A 25202-nucleotide genomic window follows, 5' to 3' on the forward strand; every position below is an offset into this window, starting at 1 on the left:
TTTCTATTAAACAGCAGTTACCCTCATAATCGTGCCATGTTAGCAGAGTCTTGGCTTAGAAAATGAGCATGCCTCATCAGCTCTCCTGTTCTGCATCATACCTTTAAAAAAAAAACCTTTCAGGTTTTTTCTGATTAATGGATTAATTTGTTTCCAGATGAAATGATGACCCTGGCAAATGAGATTATCCCTGGTGCAGTCACACAAAGGCAATAATATTTTAAAGTGGAAACACAAAATTTTCTGGGGTTACCTGGCAGGGTCCTGTGTTTCATATAACCACAGAAGAGTTCATAAAGGACCATAAAGACCATCTTGTTCCATCCCCTGCTTTGGGCAGGGACACCTTCCACTATCCCAGGGTGCTCCAAGCCCTGTCCAACCTGGTGTTGGACGCTTCCAGGGACAGGATAGCCACAGCTGCTCTGGGAAACATACCTTTGGGACCTTCTTTTCAGATTCTCAAAACTCACCTGGACATAGTTGTGTGCAACCTGCTCAAGGTGAACCTGTTTTAGCATAGGGGTTGGACTACATGATCTCCATCCTTCCAATCCCTACCAATCTATGATTCCATGGTTCTGTGAAATCTTCTTTAGGACCAGCCTGTGGATCTACATTAGGATTTGTAACCACCTCTGAAACCAGAAGCCTGATTGTGGAAGCTAAACACACCAAGGTTACTAAACCCAGAGAGACAAAAATGGTATCAACTAAGAAATCAATGTATGGTCAATGTGTTCTGAAACTTTGCTCTACCCAACTGTTGAAAATACTCTTCCTAGCCTGAGATATCCCAGGTCTGTTTGTAAAGTACATTTACCCACTCAGTGAACAGCTGTCCCAGAGAAACAGAGCGTGGCAGCTATTTTTGCAATGCAGCTGTACTGGTACAGAGTGAAAGGGCCACAAAGAGAATAACAGAGTAAATTTCTCTCCTGAAAAATCCCAGGGCAATTTAGCTTTGCAAGTACACTTCCTTACCCTACCCACTCCTGCAAAAACCACCTAGGGAATAAATTCTTTCTTGTGAAAAAGGACAGATCTTCCATGGTGACAAGTTGTTGGAGCCCTAGTTTTTTGCTCCAGCTGCAAAAACATTTCTAACTATTATTAAATGCTTTAGCTTTTTTTTCTCCTGACTGTTTGCTTGAGTTTTCCTTCCTCTGTGCCCTTGCATTCCCTTGAGGTTCCCACATGCTATGAATCACTGTCCCTCATCAAATGACTGCTTTATTATCTTCTTAGTCTGGTATTTTGACAACTTTTCTTTTAATTTTTTTTCTCTTCATATTTTTTCTGTGATTTGTGTTGTTTCTTTCTATAAATGAAACTATAGTAACTGGGCTCCTTCCAACAGAAATCAACAATTGGTGCCACTAGCACTAAGGAGAGTTATTAAAGCATTTCAGATGTTGTGAATTCTTACTTGCATGCTCTCTGTTTTTAAATATAGAATGAAGAGGTTATTTATTATTTACAGTATGATTTGTTTTATTACCCTTCTTTACTCCCAGTGTTGGTAGATCAAGGCTGCAATGCTGGGAAGCCCCATCATCTTCCTGGAGTACCTTTCCTTTTACCATGCATTATAAATTAGATAATGAATTACTAAAGAACCAATCTGTATTTTTCTGAACAAGTTAGACATTGGCGACTCTGCTGCTACTCCTAATGTTCTCTTTAAAGACCAAAATGCTGATATGGCCAGGGAAGATTTTCAATAACTCTGCAGCATGCAAACTATGCAAGAGTGACCTCCAGGTCTGAGATAAGCGCAGAGTGTCTCCTGCAGAGTCAGACAGAAAGTGAAACCTTTTTGTCTCATCTGCCTTCAAAACTCACAAGATTACCTTTTTAATAGTTATATTTTATTTACAGAGCAGCTGCCTACAAGGCTGACCCTGGGTGTACCAGACACTTGGTAGAAGAATTTCATCATCTTTTTTTCCTTCACTTCAATGGGCTTTCAATCTTCTTTTGCTTCCCCTTGTCAACTTTTCTCCCTCAGATCCCACCTCTCCATCACATCTTTTCCAGCCCAGAATCCCCTCAAACCATATCCCAATTTTTAGGAAAGAAGTCCTTTATTTAACAAAAATTATGACTTTTAATGTGACAAACTACAAATGCTGAAATTTATGATGGTGCCTTTCCTTTCTCAAAGCATTGGCTTTCAGAGAACAAACTCAGAGCTCCAGTTCCCAGTTTTTGAAGTACTCTTTGGCATGCACTGTGTTTTTGGGGAAGTGTAAGCTGTGGTATATACACACCCCTGCGCTCATCACATGTCACTTCCAGTACCTCACTGAATCATGTGGATGCCCAGGCTTCTTCTCTTCTCAGCAGTGAAAAATGTAGGTGTCTTCTTAGGATATTTTATTCAGTCCTGAATTCTGATTCAATTCCTGCAAACATGGCTTCAGTTCAATAATAGTAGGGCAGAATGGTCAAATTCCCCTGAGATTTCTTCAGCAGGTAGGATGAACCTTCCTCCAAGGGACCATTTTCTCTCAGCCAGCTTGAGACAACTTCAATTCCCATTGCACTGACCAGGAAAAAAAACCACTACAACTTTTCCTTTGTGTCTGGTAGTTAGAAGCAGCAGAGGGAAAAAAAAAATCTGAATCTTCCACTATATTTAGCTATTTTTGTTCCATGGTATTATTATTCATAAGACTTTCTTAAATGGGAAATTAATAAGAAAATAATACATTGCACTTTTCCTGTCACAGAAATGTTTGAAGGGCTTGGTGGAACACCTCCAGCATTTGCCTGAAAACCTCACTATTTAGTGCTCTTCATTTTAATACCAATTCTCTCCAGAAATTCTTGCTGCAATTAATTCAAGCCATCTAAATTTAAAGCATACTAATTAGGCAGCCAACAAAAGGGAAAGTCTACCCTTCCAGGAAATTGGAGCCTTAAATATAGCTCTCATCATTTAACTATTTGGATTTTAAATGGAAGAAAGGTATTTTGAGGCAGAAGCTTCCTGGGCTGTAGAGATATATGAGCTCAGGCACTCACTATCAAACAGGATAAAGCTCCGTATTAGACTGGGTGAATATTGTGATTTCAATTACGTTTTTTACCTTTTTTCAGCTAAAAAATTTAAGTAGTATTGTAGAAGGTTCAGAACTAACAGAACAATCTGCCTTTTCTTACATAGAACTCATGAATTGAAAAGTGTTGAGTTAGACTGGATATTTAAATTGAAAAAAAAAAAAAATCTAAAAGATACCTGCAGCTTCTGACAAGGGCTCACAAGAGTTGTGATGTGCTCCCAAACTATCTAGTAGACTTTTGCAGCACTGCATGTGGCCCATGAACTCCAATAAATGAATTTCAGAAGATGGTGTAAGATGTCCCGTTCCATGGTCTTTGACAAAAAAAAGCCGCTCTGGAAATTTAATTTAATCTAATTACAAGTTTCCTCAAAAGAAACCCTAGTTTCTTTTCTGATTATTTCTTTTTTATCCACTCTGGCCTAAAATAAAACCTTTGAGGACTCAAACTAATGATGTTGCAGGCTCTCACTTGCCCTGTAACACCTCCTGATGAGGCAAGAAGCCAGCTGGAGAACTTTATGAAGTCTTTTTAAACTGGAAAGATTTTAAATTGCTAGTCCAAGAGGTAAAGGGATAGCTTTCTCCTTTCTCCTCCTTTTTGGGCAGCTCATAGAAATGGACATATGAGGAACAATTTATATGAAAATTTATTATTTTTCCTTTGTCCTGTCTCCAGTTCCCAAATACAGTCCTTCCTTTAGAAAGATGTGAAAAGCTTTATGCTGCCTTAATATCAATTTCTGGGTAAGTCAAACTGGGTTCATTTAAAAACTTGAAATGGAGGATGATGTATTGCTATTTTCCCCTCTCCCAATACCACTGTCATGTCACAATGAGATGAGAGAATATGGTCATCAGGACACAAAGAAAACAAAACTCAAAGATTCACTCATTCAAATGAAGTTTGGAATTGAATTCAGTTCAGATAACCCACAGTTATAAAGACGCAGTTGATCTACACCCTAATGAGGCAATTTTAAGTTGGGTGACTATGTAATTTATGACCTAATCTCCTCAAGTATTTTTTCTCTTCCTACTATTCCCACGAAAATCTACATTAATCCAAACCAGTGTTATTCAGTCTAATATGCATTGAGTTTGAGGAGGCTGGTGTGAGGTCTAATTACTTATCTAATGGAGAATATCATTGGAGGTCTCAAATTAATGTCAACCTAGAAGAAATACAAAAACTGCTATTTTTAATGCCTTATTTCGTTCTACTCATCCTTTCAAGCTTGTAATGTTTGAAAATTGCAAGACATTATTATTATAATTACTATTAGTTATTTCATAATAACTATTTAGTACTTTTCTATTTGGGCAAATATGTAGCTTTTCTTAAAAAGAAAAAAATGTTTTCTTAAAAATGTTCAGTGACAGACCTGAACAGTGGTTACATTGGATCTTTAGCTGTATATACACAGTGTTAGCAGTATATATTTTTTAAATTCTGATTGAATGACTGAACCACATGTAGGGGCATGTCAAAGGCACAGTTTGTACACACCTCTTTGTTTTCAATTTCAGTAGATAAGAGTGCTGACTGCAGCTGGGGTAGAGTTAATTTTCTTCCCAATAGCTGGTGTGGAGCTGTGTTTGGGGTTTGTGCTGAACACAGGGTGGATGACACAGAGATGGTTTTGTTATTGCTGAGCAGAGCTTGCACAGAGCCAAGGCCTCTGCTGCTTTTTGCACTGCCAGCCTGGAGAGGGGATGGGGGTGGCTGAGAGTTCAGGAGGAGACACAGCCAGGACAGGTGACCCCAAGTGACCAAAGGGATGTTCCAGACTGTGTGACATCATGCTCAGTGTGTGAAGTGGGGGAAGGAGGAGGAAAGGGGAATGTTTGGAGTGATGGTGAGTGTTTTCCCAAGCCACTGTTACATGCGGTGGGTTCTGGAGGTGACTGAACACCTGTCTGAACATGGAAAGCAGTGAACTAATTCCCTCTTTTGCTCTGCTTGTGCTCATGGTTCTTGCTGTGCTCTGAAACTGTCTTCATCTCAATCCATGAGTTTTCCAACTTTCACCTTTCAATTCTCACCCTGATCCCAATGGTGGGGGAGTGAGCAAATGGCTGCATGGTTCTGGGGGCTGGATAAGGTTAAACCACAACAGTCAAAAAACTTGGTCATTTTAACCTTTCTTCACATCACAATACTCATCAGAAACATATGTTTGGGTGGCACCTCTGGTCTTCTATTTTGAAGTGCTACATTCATAAAGCAGTGTTGATATTTATTTCTCTGAATTAATTTGAAGCTCTCATAATGGAAGAGCCACACTATTACAAACAACTTCTCTGTTTCTGAACTATTTCTTGATCATAACTATTATGGAAAAGTCATCCAGACCCCATTACATACCACAGACAGTGTAAAGCTTTTAATCTGCTTCTGTGCTTTCCTAAGATAATTCCTGATGTGCACAATAAACAAATGCCTAGGAGTCCTTTGAAAAAATTTTAAATTAAGGTGGTATAATTTGACCTTGTAATAACAAGTTATAACATAACTCATTATCAAGTTTTCACTGTTAAAAATTATTTATGGCATTTCCTGATGAGTTGCCCTAAAATCTGTATACAGTAAGAACATTTGTCAACCAGACATTTAGAGTAAAATGGCCACCAAACACCTCATTTTCAACTTGAAGGTTTTCTTTTAATCTTTTCTCCTTTCCTTAAAGGAATCTCATAATATTAAATCTATCTCAAATACTGTGTGTGAGAGAAAAAAAAAAACACTTTTTTTTTTTTGAAACATTTATTTTATACAGAAATGACATGTGTAAAGAGGTAATTTTGATAGAAAACTTTTCTGTAAGTGTAAGTACTTTTGTAGTCTTTGAGTATTTTTAATGTGTGCTTTTTTGGTCTACCCATTATCCTGTTGAAACCAGTTATTGCTTTGCTATAGAATTTCCACTTATGCCACATCTATGACTTAAAAGACAGATATTCTGACAGAATATATCAGGCTTCCAATTGCAACAGATCTAGAAAAAAATGTGTCTAAAAATTAGATGATTGTAATAGTATATATTCAGTGACAAATTCATAAACCAGTGGTTTTAAATCATTGATGAAATTTTTATTTAAACAAATTCCTATTCATGCAAATAATCCAGTAGAGGATGATGGTAAATGTGAGTTAGTATCTCATACAAGGAAAATCTAAATATATCCCATCACAGCTGTTAGAACAGAAATTTGGAATCTAATCATGCTATTGCATTTTTACTTCTTCCTTTTTTTTTTTTTCCCCAGCATTATTTTGGCATTTCCTGCAGTTAGTCTGCGTTGGATCACCTGTTGTTCTTTTAAGTGATACAACTGCTTTACTCCCCAGTGAAGGAACCCATATGCTGTATAATCTGCTTCTCCCTGCCATGGTTCCATCTCAGTTCTTATTTGAGAGATTCAAGAGTCTTATACCCCTTTAGGCAAATTGACCACAGGAAAATTTTGGGAGCATACGATCTAGATTTGGGAGTTATTAGGTTTGATTCTTGTGATGCCTGTCTTGACTGACAAGCTTAAAATGTTAAAAAATTCAACAAAAGAAACAAAATAAACAGAAAAATCTTGTTTTCAAATGTTTATGTAACTTAAAAGCAACAAACAAATAACAACAGTCTTGCCATCTGCTTCATACATTTTAAATAAATGTTTTTAAAGAAAGGGAAAAATTAGCAAGGAAAAAGATGGAAGAATACAAGCTTTGATTAAAGTTCATTCTCTGATACCTGTAGACTAAATCTAGTGTGATATGATTGATTCTTAGTTTTATATTCCAAATTGTTCAAGCACAATATTAATTTTACCACAGATACTCTATGAGTATCAAATTTCCTATAGAACAGACACAAGATTGTTTAGATAAGACTTTGAAATTGCAAAGGTATTAATTGTTTAATGGACTTGCTCATTTTCCAGTTACTTTCCATCAAAATGCTTAAATCATATAAACTTTTCTTAATAAATGAAATACAAACACTATTTGCTATCAAAATACATAAAATTTATTGTTATTAAAAATACGAAGTAATTATACTACAGCAAAAATTTCTGATTAAAAACAACTTGAACATTGGTAGATTCAGGGAAAAAAAACATTATAATTTGATTCTGGTAGCCAAATTATTACTGCTTAATGACATGATTACAGATTGCCTTTATGACAAGAATTTACAAATTATTTTTAAAGCAACTCAGAAAATTAATATTTTGAAAGATTATTGCTATTAATTTGAACAATAAAATCAAATCCAGCTGATTGAAAAAAAGGTACAAGAAAATTCTAAGGGTAAAATTTTGAGCTGGTATACATTTTCTTTCAATTTTTGTAAATGTTTCAATAGAAAGATGAATTACAATTAATTTCAACACAAAAATTGTCTTTAAGTCATTCTCAAACCATATTATTTCTTTCAGACAACATATCAGTTTAAAAGACTATTGACAAGCATGTTCTGTTTTCAAGTAATTGATGAACTACTGAAAAAAAAAATCCTTAAAAAATAAAATTTTTTTGAAACAAAGGCTGCACAATAGTTCACCTTCAAAAAGGAGGACAACAATTAAAGAAGAAATATTATAATTTTAATGATTTTAATGTTTTAAGACAGAAGAAGTACATCTGCTTTTCCCTTATGGAATATTATGGGTAAAACCTTTGTCTTTGGTTTGGTAAAATTATCTGCAATGCTGTACTCACAGCTCAAATAATCACTCTGGGCACAGAAGACCAGGTAATAACGTCCCCTTTTCTTGACCAAACATGTACATAGCCTCTTAACTAGAATATTTTACTACTTGTAAATCATCAAAAATTATTGAGGGCACTTTTTCTGCCAATTAAAGTCAGCTTCTAAAACACTTTTTTTTTTCTTTTTCCCTGCCAGAAGCTAAACCTTGTCACAGAAGCACAGAAGCTTCCTAAATTATAGCAAAACAGTGTTTTAGCCTGCTTCTGATGGAAGATTTGCAACAATCTCTGTGACTGAAGTCCCAGTGGGGTACATGTGGCCAGGACAGAGAGAAATCTGGATGAAGCACAATGTGTCCTCTAATTTTACAGTCTCTGAAAATGAATGTAAAGCTGCTATTGAACCATTTCATCTACCACATGCATATATTTGTGAAGGACAAAAATACTAATGGAGAATAAACAGACGTGGATGTTTCTGGAGCAAATGACATGGAATAAGAAGAAATTGCAGAAAAAAACCATGAGGAGTATCCAGCAAATATAGTAACACTTACTTTTAACAAAACCCTGATTGTTTTAAACAGCATTTAAAAGAAAACAAACCACAAAAAAAATTTATAAAATCACAACTTCTGCTTACTTTTGAGACTTTGATGAGGTCTAAGACTTGCCTAATAATTGCTACTACTTACACAAGACATGGAACTGGGTATCAGTGATCATTAGGAACACTACAGCTTCCTAAACCCACTTTCCTTCTGGAAAGTGTTCTTGAGAGCAGCAGAAGGAATTTTGACCTCATAATATGTGCAATTTTGCCCTAAAAGGAACAAAAGTGTGAGACTACTTCAATGACAACAGTAGTGAATGGGTTCCTCCAGCATGGCCAAATGTCCCTGGTATTGAGGTCCTTCAAGACTATAGAAATTATTAAAAAAAAAAAAAAAAAAAAAAAAAAAAAAAGCACACCCAGAATAAGAAAAAAAAAGCCAATTGCTAACTATTTATGTTTGTATCGCCTGCATAATTATACATATGATCACCTGGAGAGGCCAGAATTTATTTTCAGTCTTCTGATAATTTTTCCCTAATTAAACTTATGTTCAGACATATCCTTTTTAATTTGATTTTTTATGACTGATCCAAGGGTGGGCACAGAAATTCCTGTTATTGCAAACCAAAATGGAGCATCTTATGAAGCATTGGTCTAGTTTGCTCATTATTGCTCTAAATCTCTTACTATTTCCAGAGCTGATGTCTGGTAACATAATGTACAAATATTCTTAGTTTGCTTCAGTGCAATGTCAGATAGGCTGGTTTAAATTCATAGCCTTTCTGATTTAAAGGTCTATTAAGCTGACTGACCACACCAAAATTGATTAGAAGCAATCATTTGGTCTGTTACTGTGACTCAGCTGGGAAGATAGTAATGAACTAATAGTGGCCAACAGCAGTCTTAAATCTCAACAGCTGCTTTTGCAGGGATCATGTGTTTATGCCCCAATATCCTGGTGTTGAATATGTTCTTAATGTGTCTCAAAATAGGTTTATTTCTCTCCTTACTATCTAGCATATGCTATTAAAAATATCACATCAATTAATATTTATGCATGTCTTTATACATCATGTTTTACAAAGACTCGTAATCTGGCCAAAATGACACCCACCCTTTCATGGATTAGTGGGATATGTTCCCTGTCTGCATAGATTATAGAAAACAAACAACTTAAAATAATGGTAACTATTCAGTAATTCTATCATAGGACAGGGCACTTCATTTTAAATTCCCCACTACGAGCCAAATTTGACTTTATCACTGGAAAACTTGCAATATATCCATTATCTTCAGATTAAAGCTAAAAGCTTTTGATATGACAAGCAGGAAATTCATCCTGTTTATCATCTGACAGCTAATTCTCCTCCTCATGCTGCAATAGTGGAGTACAAGTGTTCATTTTGTCACAGTAGCTTTGCCCTGCCTGAATTTCTTCCCTTAATGCATGTTTGTATTAATCTCCAGATTGTCTTCAAAGTGAGAAGGTGGATGTCTCTGCCAAAATTTTAGCACTTCTAAATAATTGATATAATCTCACTGGAGCTCAGAGAGAATTCTTAACCAATCCATCAATCTATTTTAAAGAGTGAGCACAGACTTGGGGAAGTGGGGGAATCAGAGATGAAAGGTAATTACTTTCAGCAATAAAATGTCTAGCTAGAATTGCCGTCCTTTAAATTTACAAATTTTCATTTTGCTCCAACTGGCTTTATAGAGGAACAGACCAGTTGTATGAGTGTATTGTTTCATTTGCTGTTTACTCTATTTCTATCTCCTCTCCTTCAAATCTGCACAGACATCATGCAGAAATGGTAAAAGGCAGATGTACCTTGGCCTTTGCAGCTGTAAATTAATTAGCTGAATAATAATTTTGCTTGTGGATTACAGGACTTCTCATTTGAAGGTAAAATGTGTCCATGGGTTCTCAATTGAAAATTGAGATAAATATTGAAATAACAGAAATTTATTTATTCATTAGTTTATTTTGTTTGGTTTGCTTTTTTTTAAATGGAAAAATTATAAACGAGTCCTTAAAGACACAGATATGTTTTTTCTTCCTGAAATGAATTTCAGGCCCTGAAGGAATCTTGTCAGTTTTACTATTTATTTAATTACATGTGCCTCAGATACAGAACAGTTTTATTTCCACCAGTTTACCAGCTGCTGACAGTTTAAATTCACAGATTTTGATACAACACTAATTGGGGAACTATTGTCACCGTCAAATGCACAGGGAAAGTTTGTGGTGGGGAGGGACAGGAGTATTTATTCCTTAAGGTGGCTCAAACCTGATTGACACTGCTGCACCCAGTGTCATGTTGGAGTGCACCCCGGGCTTTCTCTGAAACACTACAAGTTCAAATTTTACTGAGTAGTGGTAGAGTCCAGGTTTGGATCTGCATTTAAAAACAAAACAAAGAAACAAACCACTGTCAGGATGTAGGATTGAGGCCTTGGGGATGCCTTCCACACTGTTGCTTGTGGGTCACTTCATCCCTAGAAACAACTGATCCAGACAGAGGTGTTATAACTTTGAAAAGAGAGAAAAGTAGGATTCTTCCCCCAAGATATATTATTTGTAGATAATGAATTGAATGCAGAGACAATGACCAAAAATGTAGTATGCCCCAAAAACATGAGTCATTTAGCTCCCCAACTTTTCTGTGACCAGTAGGGAACAGAAAACTTTTAAAAGTCTGTGTGCAGCTCCTCCAAACATAGCAGGGCCCAGAGACTAGGCTTTCAAACAGCAGAAATTTTGGGGAGAACATTAAAAATATTCTTATAATATGAATGACTTGTGAAGGAAAATCTAATTAAGATAAAAACTAATACAGAGGAAAACATTGATGAGGCACAGGAAGAGGTTGTCTGGAGAAACTTGTTGCTCCCAGGTCTCTGGAAAGGTTCAAGATTAGATGGAGCTTGGAGAAACCTCTGGAAGTGGAAACAATGACAGGAGGCTGGAGTGAGATGGTCTCTAAGGTCCCTTCCAATGCAGACTGTTCTATGAGTCTGTAATTCTCTGAATTGGACCAGCTGCATCTACTTTATTGATATTTTATAAACTACATTGAATAAGGATCAGCTCTTAAATCAGAGCCTGTGAGGCAACAGTCTCTACCAGAGGATTGAAATGAGTGGGGCAACTGACGTTCTCAACTTCTCAATGTCATTACACAGATGGTAATCCTGATGCTGAGATTCAGCAGGAACCTTTCAAAACAAACAAGCAACCCTTTTATTTTCCAGTAGTGAGAGATGTGAGAAAGCATGTACTAGTGAGTCCATACCCTTATTCACAACAGGACTTGCTGCAAGCAATAACAGTACAAAAACAAGTCCCAGGATCAGTTTTACCCTGCTCTGATGCATGAGGAGGACTTGGAGTGGTTGTGGTCAATATCTCTGATACACTTACTCAGACTGAGGCCTTACAGGATGAGAGTAAATGTCCTCAAGTGGCACCAGGGAAGGTTTAGAATGGATATTGGGAAAAAATCCTTCACCAAAACAGTTTTCAAGCCCCAGCACAAGGGGGCCTGGGACCATGGTGGAGTCACCATCCCTGGGTGGGTTCAAAAGGAACATGCATGGCACTTTGGGATATGGTTTAGGGGCCAGCACAGTGGTGCTGAGTTAACAGATGGGCTCCAGGATCTCAGAGGTATTTTTCCAACCTTCATGGTGGTATGTTACACTAATTCTGCTGGAGTAAGCTGCTGTGGCATCAGGCATTCCTGAGGTGTCTGCAACAGAGCTCTAGCAATCCAAAGATTTGTGTACTTCACATAAAATCCTTTGAGTAATTTCCATCTTAAAGGGCATCTTCTCCTTATTTTCCTCCCATCTAAATCTTACTTATAAGCAAAGATAGTCAGTTCCTATTTGAAGGTTTTATTTTTAATGACCTGTTTTTTATCTGAGTGTAACAATGGAGGATGATTGAAGAGCTGAGACCCAAAGACTCTTCAATTTTACAAATTGGTTTAATTTGATGAAGAAGGAATGCTACATTTTGTTAAATTATATTATGATAAAGAGGAGCTGGTAGCTTCTCAGCATGAATCTGAAAGCAAATTATTTCCACAAAAAAAGGACGATGTATTTAACCAGACAAGTAATTATGTTGTGGTGCTACTATCTCCCCTGCTTCAGATTAGAAAAAGAATTCAATTATCACTCCATTAGATCAAAAAATAATTTTAGTGATACATTCAAATTGAATTCATTTATTCCTAAGCATGCTCTGGATTAACCTTCACACATTTGGCTGATTAGAATCTTCAGTCAATACTGTTATTCAAAAAATCTGCATTAACTTGCTACAATTTGTATTTTATGTTAACATGTCTTGTTATTGATTTTCCCGATGCATTATACCATAAATCATATTTAATTTTCCAGGTCAGATAAGAGGGTTCCTCACACAGTTTAATAAAATTTGTTTTTTCTGTTATCTTGCCTCCTTATCCCACTTTCCAGGTAACAATTACATTTCCATGACCTTCTTGAGATGCTGCAAAGGTGTAAGTTCAGAGGTAAAAATCTTCCAAATCAAAAAAGAAATCTTATCCTTGTTTTATAAAGGTGTGATTTTCTTGACTTTTGCATTTTTCATTTTGGCTCATATTTTAGGTGATTCCCTGTCTATTTCCTTCTCTGTCACAACCTGATCCAGCAGACCAAGGTTCTGAGTAAGGACAAAACTGTGGCAAAGCAGAAATAAAAGAGTAAGGTGATGTTACAAGTTTGGTTCCATTTATACCATGTGTAGGTATAAGAGGTTGGCTGTGGCAGGTTTCCACACTGTCCAGGGAGAGGTTTGAATGCTTTCTTAGCAGATCAGTCCTGACAATTTTTTCCCATAAAATCATCGTGTCTAGCATTTTAACACATGCAATATCCCTGACTGTCCAAAAGTTTTAAGTAAAACATTTCATCAACAGGCCAGGGAAATTTTCCAAACCTTTCAGAATTCATATAGATAAGCTTTATTCCTTTTTTTTTTTTCCTTTTTCAATTAAATATCATAGATAATACAGTCCTCCCAAGCAGGATGAAGAGGCAGGAGGAACATTCTTGTAAGGAGATGGGAGAAGTCTCATGATCACTGCCCCTTGGTTCTCATGGGGTACACCAACTTAGCAGGTGTCTGGTGGAAATAAAGCACAGCAGAGAGCAAAGAGCCGAGGAGGTTCCTGATGTGAGTGGAGCAGACCTTTCTGACTCATCTGGTGAGTAAGACAACCAGGGCAGGAGCCTCTGAGGAGCTGATGGTGAAGAGAGGAGGGCTGGTGGGAGATGTGGCGGCTCAGGGCTGTCTTGGGCTCCTTGACCACAAAATGAGTTTCTCGTTGTCAAGGAAGGAAGGAAAGGGGCCAGCAGAGCTGCCCCTTGGGCTGTTGGAGGGCAGAGTTTGGCTGGTTTAAGAGACAGATTCCCTTGGAAGTCTCTGTGGCAAATGAAGTCCAGGAGGTCTGGATGTTCCTCAGGAAAGAAAATTAAAGATATAAGATCAGGCATGTCGGAACCCTGACTGCTGAGAGTTTTAGACTTTCTGTGCTGAGAAGCACTGACCCCCAAGAGAACACTGCCTTTGACCTGAAACTGTGGAGAAAGCTTTCAAAATTGAATGACAGAACTGGGATTATGGGTGTGCAGTTTGAATAGAAGTGTGTGATATCACAGGGTGGAAAACCTAGAGTTTAAGATTTTAGAATATGATAATAGATATAGAGCAAGATGGAGGTTTTAGGGCAAAGGCTGGTCCTTCTTCTTCACCACCTTCTTCACCTTCTGCTTCATGAGTTTGGGTGGTATTATGTAATTGGATTAAAAAGTCCATATTATAGGGCACAGGTGGTTGGTTATTGGGTTAAAAGTAAAAGTTTGGGTGCCATTTCTTAACTGGACAGCTTATCCTTAAGAAGCCTTGTAGAGAGAGAGATGTGGCTCCATTTTTAGTTTGTTAGAGTGAGGCGCTGTAGAACATGGGGTTTGTGAGATTGTAGCATAGATAAGAACTAACAAACATCTGAGTCCCAACAAGAAATACCATATTGAGCATTTAATCCCTGGCAAAAAGTTAAGAATCTGCGAGTTAGTCCCCACGTGCCAAAAGATTAGCAAGTGGGGAAGCGGATTTGCCTGTTCAAACAGAGAATGTTGGCTGAAACTTGGGGAAAACAAGGAGAGTGTACCTCCTCTGGAAGCCCAGGAGGAATTTAGGAAAAATTCTTCACCAGAAAGAGTTTTCAAGGACTGGAGCACACTGCCCAGGGCAGTGGTGGAGTCACCATCCTTGGAGTTATATAGGATTTGTAGATAAAACACCTAAAGGTATTGGTTAGAGATGGGCTTGGCAGTGCTGGGGAAACAGCTGGACTCGATGATCTTAGAGCCTTTTTCCAGCCTAAATGATTATTTGATTCTATGATAATATTCTCACCTCAGTAGGTGAGTTTAATGGTTTTTATCATCCTTATATGAGAGAACATAAAATCTTGTGCATTTTTAATTGCAGGAGAGATGTGGGCACTAAACACTTCAAAGAGGAGTAAAAATTTTATTTTCTATAATTTTTAAGGGTTACATATGGTCACATGTCCCAAAATTACTAAAATCTTTCCGAGTTACTTTACCACTATGCGCAGAAATTTTTCCTGTGGTGTTTTAAATTACCTCACCCATTTTCTGTAGTTCAAAAATCAATATAACTTGGAAGCTGTGGCTGCTTTTCATTTTGTTCCTTTACGACATTTGTTACCTTTTATTTCTATTTGTTTCATTCTTTACCACAGAACTTAGGAGAACTTATCAGAATAATCAAGATCTTTGATGGCTGAATTTTGTTTCTGACTAACTCTAACACTGAAAACTCTTAGTTAATTTATGCTAATTTATTTGCCCATTCAGTTAAAGTCCTCATCTATTGTATTCATAATTTCTCTCTGATTTGGACTAATGGCCTACTAGAAAGAAATTTTATGAAGTACTATTCAGCATTTATTTTCCCTATTTCAAGTCCTTAGGAAAAACCCCCACACTTAATGATGATTTCTATCTGAAACAGAAAATAGGTTTTTATTTTTTACAGCAGTGCCTTACAGCATAAGAGAAAGCCTCAGCCTTTGCCTCGTACACTGAATACACTGTAACATAATTTTATGTGTGCTTTAAAAAAAAATCTCCTCTTGTTTTTTAGCTCCACTTCATGGCCTGAAAGCTATCTTTACTAAAAGATAAGTAGCAAGTTCAATCAGTTCACTGAAGCAGTGGGTTTCTCTGAGGTGTCACTCACAAACCATCTACCAGCTTTATCCCTTCTGTTCTTGCTACAGCCCAAATGCAACATCCCACTCAGGCAAAGCATACCAATATATAAAAATGTTAATTTTATCAATGCAGTCTCTTCAATAAGCTTTCTACCTCAGCCTCCTTAAAAAAATTCCTTTGTTTCTGAATTTGAGGATTTTGCTCATTTATTCCTACCTTATAATTCTCCTGAATTTCACTTTACTGGTACCTTGTTTTCCTACTGTTGCTTTGATCAATATTCTTGTATCTTCATGTAAGGAGAAGAATTTGCCTGTGTGGAGACGAGCTTTGCTTGCCCCAGTATCTGTTAGGTTCAAAATTTTTGCTGTAACTTGGCATCAGCATAGTACAACTGCAAAATTTTACACCTTACCCAGGCCTTACACACAATAGTAAATGATCTCTGGAAGAGGGCTAGCAGGACTTTTCTAGTCTCTTGCTAAGTCATCAAGGCCTACTCCAACCTGTGGAAATTTGCAACAGAATGAGATTAATTACAGTGTCTATCATGATTCATGGATTTGCCAATTTCCATTAAAAAAAAAAAAAAAAAGAAGAAGAAAATATTATTCTGTTACATCTGCCAAAGTTTGCCCAGAGAAGCTGCGGCTGCCCCATTCTTGGAAGTGTTCAAGGCCAGACTGGATGGAGCTTGGAAGAACATGGTCTGGTGGAGGGTGTCTCTACCCATGCAGGGAGGTGAAATGAGATGAGCTTCACAACCCTTCAAAAAGAAACCATTTTGTGACTCTAATTCTGTAACACTTAAAACCTGCAAGGCACTAAAACTTGTTTCCAAAGCCACATAATTTCCCTCCTGAATCAATAATAGATTTTTGCTTTGCATTTCCTGAATTTCTGGCTTGCCACTTTGAAGAAAATAATCTACACGTGCAGTTCATCACAGCAATTTTTCCTTTCGTGTTTGGTTTCCTTTTTGCATTTTGGGATGTTTGACTTCGTGTCCTCAGCAAGTGGAACCCATCCACTGCCCAAGCAGACTGGTGGACTCTTTCTGTACCAAGGAAAAGCCAGGTTTTCTCCATGGACAGCTGCAACCTTTTCTGAACTTTTAAAAATATTCCTGAGCTTTATATAAAAGAGCATAAGTTACAAAAAAAAAAAAAAAAAGAAAAAGTGAAAAATCACTTGAATGTAGTAGACAGAGTCCTTCTTAATTTTGTGAATTATTTAATGTTTTAAGTATTCTCCCTTATATGACTCAGGTTCTGGTGTGCTTTTTTTCCTAATAGTTTATTTCATAATTTCCCCCTTTTATGGGGTGGTGTTCTTTCATTTGCTGGGTTCTGGCTTATCCTTTTTAAGACAAGCAGCAGCCCTTGGGCATTTTGTCTGTTTCATTTCTTTGTTTGTTTGGAGTTGGGTTGGGTTGGTTTTGATTTTTTTTTCTAAGTTTATAGGTTTGTTTTTCATTTTTATATTTATTTCTTTTAGCACAAGGAGTACCACAATGCCATTATTTTAGTATTTTTGTAGAGCGTGTTGACTACTCAACACTGGCATTAATTCACTGTAGGATACAGAGAAAACTACACAGGCATTGCCACCCTCCTTAGTAACTAAGTGTCTTAATGTTTTCATTTCAGAGTTCTTATTGGGGTGGGGTTTTTTCTTTTATTTTCATTTTTTTTCTTCAGACAGGTACCTGAATCCAAAATGCTACAATTTATTTGAAAGAAGGAAGAAAATTGTAACCATTGAGTTCAGCTCACATGCAAAAAAAGGGGAGAATTTTGCATTCATTGAGCTAACCACTCTTCACTGCACTGTTTCATTTTAATCTAATGCCATTCCACCTCCTCTTTCTTTTGTCCTGGCAGAGTCAATTATAACCACAGATTGCTACATGGAATTGCAGCACTAGGGAAACTGTTAGCACCTAGCTGCTCTGGCACAAGATCACACTAAACAGCTTATTAAGATTCAGCCATCAGCTCTGATGAGTTGCATGCAGTAAAGGGCTGGGATTTACTTCCAACTCATTTAATTACAGAAATCAATGAATTCACAGAGCAAAGCCATGAACAGGGAGATCAACTCGACTTGGCCACCATTTCATTTGAGATCTCAAGACTTTACTAGTGAGACAGTGCTGAGAATCTGTTCAGTTTTGGAGGTTTGAACAATGAAACAACGGCAGCACAGTTGCACATATCTTTACCCAGATATCAAAGTATTTTCAGTATTTAACAAATAGGATAAATAAAATTGAACTAAGTTTATTTATCTTACAAATAATGGACTATGTTATAAATCAGGGCACAAGGGTATTTATCTTATAACACAGGGGATTCTGTCATAAATAAGACCATCAGGGTACTCTGGCAGAAAAGAATTTTAAAAATGTCTAAAAATTTTAAGAATGTTTTTAATGTTTAAGAATTCTACACAACTGAAAATTCAATTGGTTTTACTGAAGACATGTTTTTTTTTACATTTGAATAACTACCTCAGCACTTTCTTACCTCTCTCCTCTAAAGCAGGTAAAGAGAATGGTCAATCAAAGAACCTCACCCAAAATGGTAACACCAAGAATCTGATCCAACCTGTTTTGATGATGGCTAAAGTAGCAGTTAGGGTATTTAAATTTCATAAAATGTAGAAAGCTGAGGTAATCACAAGATATTTTCCTCAGCGCACACAAAGTTGGAACAGCATGAAAGGATGAGTAAATGTTATAAAATAAATTGGAGATTTTTTTGGGATCTTGCAATGCATCACTTTATTTCCTGGCTATCCCCTGTGAAAGTATGGCTTTTGTCACATGGTTTCACAATTTATTCATTAAACTTTAATGTGTCATATGCCTTGCTTTCCTGGTATGCCATTACTGTGTGATGTTAACTACAAAACCAAATACTAAACACAGCTTTGGAGAGAACAAGCCCTCAGGAAAACAAAAAAAGAGAGCAAAGGAATACATGAGCAGGTAGAACAGAACATGAAGGGGGAATAAGGACAAATTAGAGAATAAAAGTAACCACAATTTAAAAATGCAAACAGAAGTCCAAGATATGCTAATCAAAAAATGTCCTATTATGCAAATGTAACAGTAATTGCTGAGCATATGTATTTGAATCTCAAAAGGAGAGAAAAAAATATGTAACAGCTACTGATGCCATATTGTACATTTGAGTAATTTAAGATACTGATTTATATTTCTTTTGGAGGTTCCTTCTCTTTCTTTCTCCCACAAAGGGCATCCTTCCTGCATACAAATGAAAAGCTCGAAAACACTTTGTCTAAGGTTAATAATTTTGTGTTAATTTTTTTTTTCTTTTAAAGATTTAGCCAGTCAAATAGTTGCTGAGCTCTGTGCCCTGGAATTAAAGCATCAGGGCAGAAGTGGAAAAAAAATTATCTGAGTGAAATGAAGAAATTGAAGACAGTGATTAAAAGAAGGATTATGATAGAAATTTAAATTAATAGCTGGATGAAGAACTATAATAAGACAAATACTCAGGTTTTTGAGAAGGTATGCATCCCTTAAAGTAGCAGTGTTTTAATTAATTCAACATTATAATGAGGAGGAAAAAAACCACCAGTTCTTGGAGTATTTTTTCAACGTGTGGTTTGGTTTGATTTTTGGTTTCATTTTTTGGGGCCTGGAAGGGTGTTGAGTACAGTTTTTCTTTTTGCTTTTCATGGATAGGAAGTCCTTGAAGGAAACATTAACTCCATGAAGGCAATACCCACAGCCCATGGAACTGTCTGTGTAGAGTTTGAACAGAATTTAACCTAAGAATAGCTAGTTCTTTCTTTTTCTAATGTAATGTTACCATGTGGGTGAACCAGCGGGGGTCTCTGGAGGCAATGGGGAAGAAAATGTCACTGCTCTCATAATCTGAAACTCTGGGCTTCCTGAAGAATTCTTGGCTGAAAAGGGGGTTAACTGCCAGGATCAGGTTTCCTACCCCAAATTCCAGCACAACCTAAATACTAAAACAGGACTGGTATGTTTTCTTTCTGTTGCAGCCCAGCACAAAACATATGGGACCATCAAAAGATCTCAACATTTGGGATAAATTTGGGGTAAAACAGCACGTAACTTGCGGAGGATGAATCAGACTAGAAAAATTCTTATCCTGAATGCCATAATGAGAAATAAACAGTTGATATTATTTCTAATATAAAATTTGTTGCTGTGATTCAAAAGTCTTTTACAGAGACAAGGGAGAAAAAAAAAGTGCTTTTATCACCCAGGATTATAATGGAGATACCTAAAAAACTGATACTGCTCTGCAGCTCCTGGGGTGATGCAGCTCCAGACTAAGACACTGACACTGAGATGCCTGTTGGTGAAGGAGATGAGAGAAACTTTAGATAAATGAAGACATCACTATAGGTTTGGTAGATGTGACATGGGGATGAAAAAAATCCCCTACACTTCTGGGGAGGTGAATGGAAACAGTGTGGAATAACCTGAAATTCTCTACCTGGTGCTATACACCTCATATTTGAGCAATAAATAACCCTCAAATAAAACATATTGTGGCTGAGAATAGAGGGAATTATGACTCCTTCCTCACACAATGACACGTCTATCCAGGCTATTTAATCTCATGAAGAATACTACTCCTCAAGCATTGCATGTGAATGCATAATAAGAGACCACATATGAAACTGAGTTTATTTTTAAGAAAATTTACACAGTGGCTGAAGCCTGAAATGCAGCCCTGGCAGCTGGCCCTGCTCCAGTAATGTAAATCAACAAAACACTGCCTACCACAATTTTCAGGGAGCAAAGTTGATCCAGCTTCTCCCTCTGTGTTCTACAATTAAATTTTGGTAATGGACTAAAGGAGAAAATCAAAGCCAGTATGTATTCCATTTAGGAGGATCCCAACAAAATCATGCAATCAAAATAAAAAACCAAAACTACATAGGGAACTTCTCATAAAATTATTTCAACATTTTCATTTAAGTGATAATGGGAGAAGAATTTTCTGGGAGCTAGCAGTTAAAAAAACCCAGAAAAAACAACAGAGCACCTGAAGACTGGATCCAACAGGTATGTCTACCAAGTTATTCTCTCCACCTAATTCTTTAAAGTGATTGACCTCAGGTTACGTAGTTATCTCTCATCCAGCAGTCACATCCACACTCAGGAGTGAGGAGATCTCATACAGTGATTTCAAAGTCTTTGGTTGTTTTGCTGTAAGAAAGTAGAACAGTGCTAAACTACTTCTCTTTAGTCCATACTCTCCCTGCCTGTCCTGTTATCAGGATGGATGAGACTCTCTATTAGTTTTATTTAGTGGAGACAATATGACATAAATCCACTTTTGCAGGCACAGTTTTGTTTCTGATGCAGCTATACTTTTCTGATGTAACCTGCTTTTCCTTCTCCTTTAACAGCACCTCTGTAGGCATTCACTCCTACATTCTCTGCTCATTTACCAGCTCATTGCATGATCTTTTTGATCTCATACTGAAAAAGCAATTGAATATGGACATTTACAAATTTCGTGGCCAAGATATTCTGTGATTTCTCCTGGATGAGACAACAGCCATACAAAAGATGGAAAGAGATTGAATGAGGTGAGGAACTTTGGCAACGTGCAGCAAACCTCTAAGAAACCATTACTGCAAATAAGTAACAAAAATCTCTGATGAGATTGCCAAAATAGAAAATTCAACTCTTCATCATGGCTCCTCTAATTACTGCTGTTCAGTAATGCTAAAAATCTTTTTTCCAAACTTGCTGCCCCCTTCAAGGATGGCACTGCCCAGTTTTTTCATTGTCTTCCAACTTACACCAATTTTCCCCAGAGGACCTACAGAAGGTAGGAAATGAAGAGTAATATCTGTGGTCTGCACAGTGCAGCTGCAAGACTTTGTGGATCTGTTTTCCATTCTGGATTGTCACTCTACAGGATTGTAGAAAACTGAAATAAGGTATTTTGGTCCCTGCTTTAAAACTTCCTGTGTAGAAGCATTTAAAATCCATGGACTTTGACTTCTCAGAAAAAGATATCAATCCAAAAATATTTTGATCTCTTGGTGAGATAATCAACATTGGAGCAGCTTCTCACAGCCTAGCACAGAAAGCAAAGTCATTTCGCCTTTCTGCTAATCGAATCCTAACCGATTGCAATTTCAAAAATTTTGAAAAACAAGTAACACTGATGAGGGCAAATTAAGTTCTAAAAGAGGCATTGCAGAGCAGACAGCAGGCCAGAAGGACAGCAGGCCAGGAGGAAAGCAAGTAGGATGCCATAAGAAAGGGACATTTGCAACCCCTTTGAAACATTTCTGGGAATAAAGTGTTACCATAATTTTTAAAAAATGAGAGAAGTCCCACAGATCTTGAAGGGAAATTACCATATAACATCAAAAAATAAATGTTCCACATGTGGGCTTTTAAAGAATGTGATAAAAATTGTAATGCAGAAGAAAAATGTAAAAAGCTGTGATATTTCTTGATAGAAAAACGTGTGTGGGAAATTGAATCCGATTCCCCCCGGTGACAATGATCAGACAAACACTTTCTCACTACTCAGGTGCCTCCATATATCAGGTTTAGCCCTTGCTGAGTGTGTTAGCTTCCCACAGCAGCACAGATAGGAGGGCTAGAGGGCAATTCTGAGCCAGATGATCTTTGACTGCTACAACTGTACCTAAATATTTTTAAGATTTTTTTTGACAGATATATATCTAAGACTTGTTTAAAAACCTCCAGCAAAGGGGTATCTCCAGCCTCTCTGTGTTTCCTTAAAAATCCTTATGTTAGGAATTTTTCCCTAATTGCAAACCTAAATCTCCTTTACTGCAATTTAACACCATTGCAGCTTGTCCTAGCCCCAGTGAACAATAAAAACACTTTATTCATTTCCTTTATGCAGGCATTTTTCACACGTTTGAAGACACTTATGTCTCTCCTCACTCTTCCCTCCTCTAGACTAAACAAATTCCATCATGCTGAATATTCAAGGCATCAGTGGCTATTTACAAAGTGCTCCTATATCAGGGCACAGCAGACCTGAATGGCTGTCTAAACTCCTTGGTAAGTGATGGCTCTGCTCCTCTGTCCCAGGGGATCTGTTTAGGTTGAGGAAAAAAGGAATGAGAATGAGCTTGAGGTACTTTATAAGAAAAGTTCAGGTGCATGCTGTGTGTTCATCCCAAAGATATAAATGGAATATTATGGAACTAGCTGGCTTCCCCAGAGGAGGAAAAAAATAAGGTAGAGCCAAAGGGAGGTGGCAGCTTTCCAGGAAGGGGGGGGGGGGAACTTTGGACTCAAAAAGGGGTTTTGTCACTCCTACTGAAGCTAAATTAGAAGTTAGGGGATGAACAGAACCTTTGCATGACCTGAACCTTCTGCCTTCCATCTATAGCACATGAGGGTTCATCAGTGAAAGCTCTGCTGGGATTATTAAAGTCATCCAAAGTCATAATGTGTCCCTGAAATTGATGGATTAACAGAAAAGTAAGTGTGGGGGTTTAGATTTAGGAGTTTAGGGTAGAAAATGATGCACAGAAGTTCCACCTGAACATGAGGAGGTATTTCTTCACTGCTCACATGACTGAGGACTGAACAGGTTGTCCAGAAAATGTGTAGAGTCTCCCTCACTGGGGACATTCCAGAATCCTCTGGACACAATCTTGTTTCCTGTGCTGTGGAATTTGGCTGGACCAGATGACCCACTGTTTTGGGGTTTTTTTTCCAACCTCACCCACTCTGTGATTCTCTGAGTGGGTGAGTTGCTGAGTTGTGTCAACACCAGATCAAGTACCACCTTCAAAAACTGGCAAAGGATTTACTACTCACCTCTCTTCTCTTTGTGCCAAGTGCCAAGTCCGTATTTTTTTACTTTTTCTTTTTTAATATGTTGGTTAATGCAGACACGCGGCACTGGACATAGCTGTAGAAAAGAAAATCCACAGGCAATCTTTCCCTCCCATGGAGAGTGAGCCCCTCTTGAGAGATGCTAATCACATCACTTAAAATTGTATTGGAAGATGCTCAGATGCTGAAGAGATGGAAATGGATATATAAATACAGTAGGTCTTGGATCCCATTATGCAATAACTATTTGAATAAAACCTAGACTGACTCTCAATGATGCTGTGGTAACTGAGGGGTGTGAAAAAGGAGAGAGATAGAGAGCTTCCTTCCTACATCAAATCTTTGCAAGAATTCTTGCAGATAGAAAATTCTGATACATTTACAGGGAATTTGCCTTAATTCTGCACTGCCTTTCTCCTGTTTCTAAACTCAGCACCTGAATATTTTCCATAAGTATTGAGCAGTGTGACTAAGCATCTGTCAGGTGTTTGCTCTCTCATCTTCCCAAGGGCAGAAGTAGGAGTGTGTGTTTAAGCGGAAGCAGATGGCAGAGTAAGCATATTCCATACACATGGATATGGTGAATGCACTAATATTGTTGAAATACCAAATCCTCAATAGCTTTGCTTTAAATAGCAGTGCATCAAGCTGGTGGGATGAAAGTCATGGAAGTATGTTGAGGGAGAGAGCTGCGCAGGAGAGGACATGAGGGAGAGAGAGATGTGCAGAAGGGGATCATTTAGCACTGCAGCAACCCAAAGGCACCACTGGATTAAGTCTCTAATCTGCAAACAGAGAATCGATTAGGTTCTATTAGAAGGCAAAAAAAAAAAAAACAAAACCAAAAACAAAATAAAAAACTTCAGCATAGTTCAGCTGCTTTTGTAGAACTAACAGGCAAAAGCTGCCAGCTGAGACAAGACAGAAATGTGCCCAGAGTGATGGTGAGAGGGGCACCAGGAAGTCCAGAGTGGGGGAATGACAGCTCGCACCTGAGAGAGTGGGAACAGAAAAGAAGGCACTGCTGACTGGCCCTGAGATACAGGCACTTTATACTTTTTGTCATACTTAATGACACTTTTTTGGGAGCCAAAATCCACCAGACTGTCTTAGCACTGAAAAGCAGAAATTTCTGAAGGGCAGGGGTGGCTTTTGGGGCCAGCAGGGTAAGCACGAGTGACTCTGAGGGAACAAGGTGGGTGAATGGCAGAAATCTGATTGCCTTGATGGCTGACAGATGGAGAACAGAGCCCTGAGTTGTGACAGCTCCAGCTGAGACTTTTCACAGGGACAGCAAGCAGGCAGCATCCCTGAAGTTGCCTTATCATGGTGAGGGTAACTTTAAATGGCTATTGTAATTTGTGAGAGCAGTAAGTAGGTCATTGTATCTTATCCAATTTCCTCCCTCATTTTGTTTTCTTCTCTCCCTTCAGGAAAGCACACTTCCTTACACACTTGATTGCTTGTTTGCAAATGGTAAGAGCTTTTTAGGCAGCACCCAGATGGTATAACACACTCAGCATTATTGTCCAAACATGAGCAATCTGTGTGGAGGCTCAAGGCAGTGGTTATTAATAAGTTGTAAAAACAATGAAACCTCACCAAGAAAAGACTAGGAAAAAATTGTAAATATATCCCAAATTTATTTGTTTCTTTTTTTCCTTTGTGAGTTCTTCTGTCACTTCACAAGTCCTGAATTCCCTTTTAAAGTTGCAAATGTCATGTGGTGCT

Source organism: Haemorhous mexicanus, chromosome Z (assembly GCF_027477595.1).
Source record: "Haemorhous mexicanus isolate bHaeMex1 chromosome Z, bHaeMex1.pri, whole genome shotgun sequence".
NCBI classification, from domain to species: domain Eukaryota; kingdom Metazoa; phylum Chordata; class Aves; order Passeriformes; family Fringillidae; genus Haemorhous; species Haemorhous mexicanus.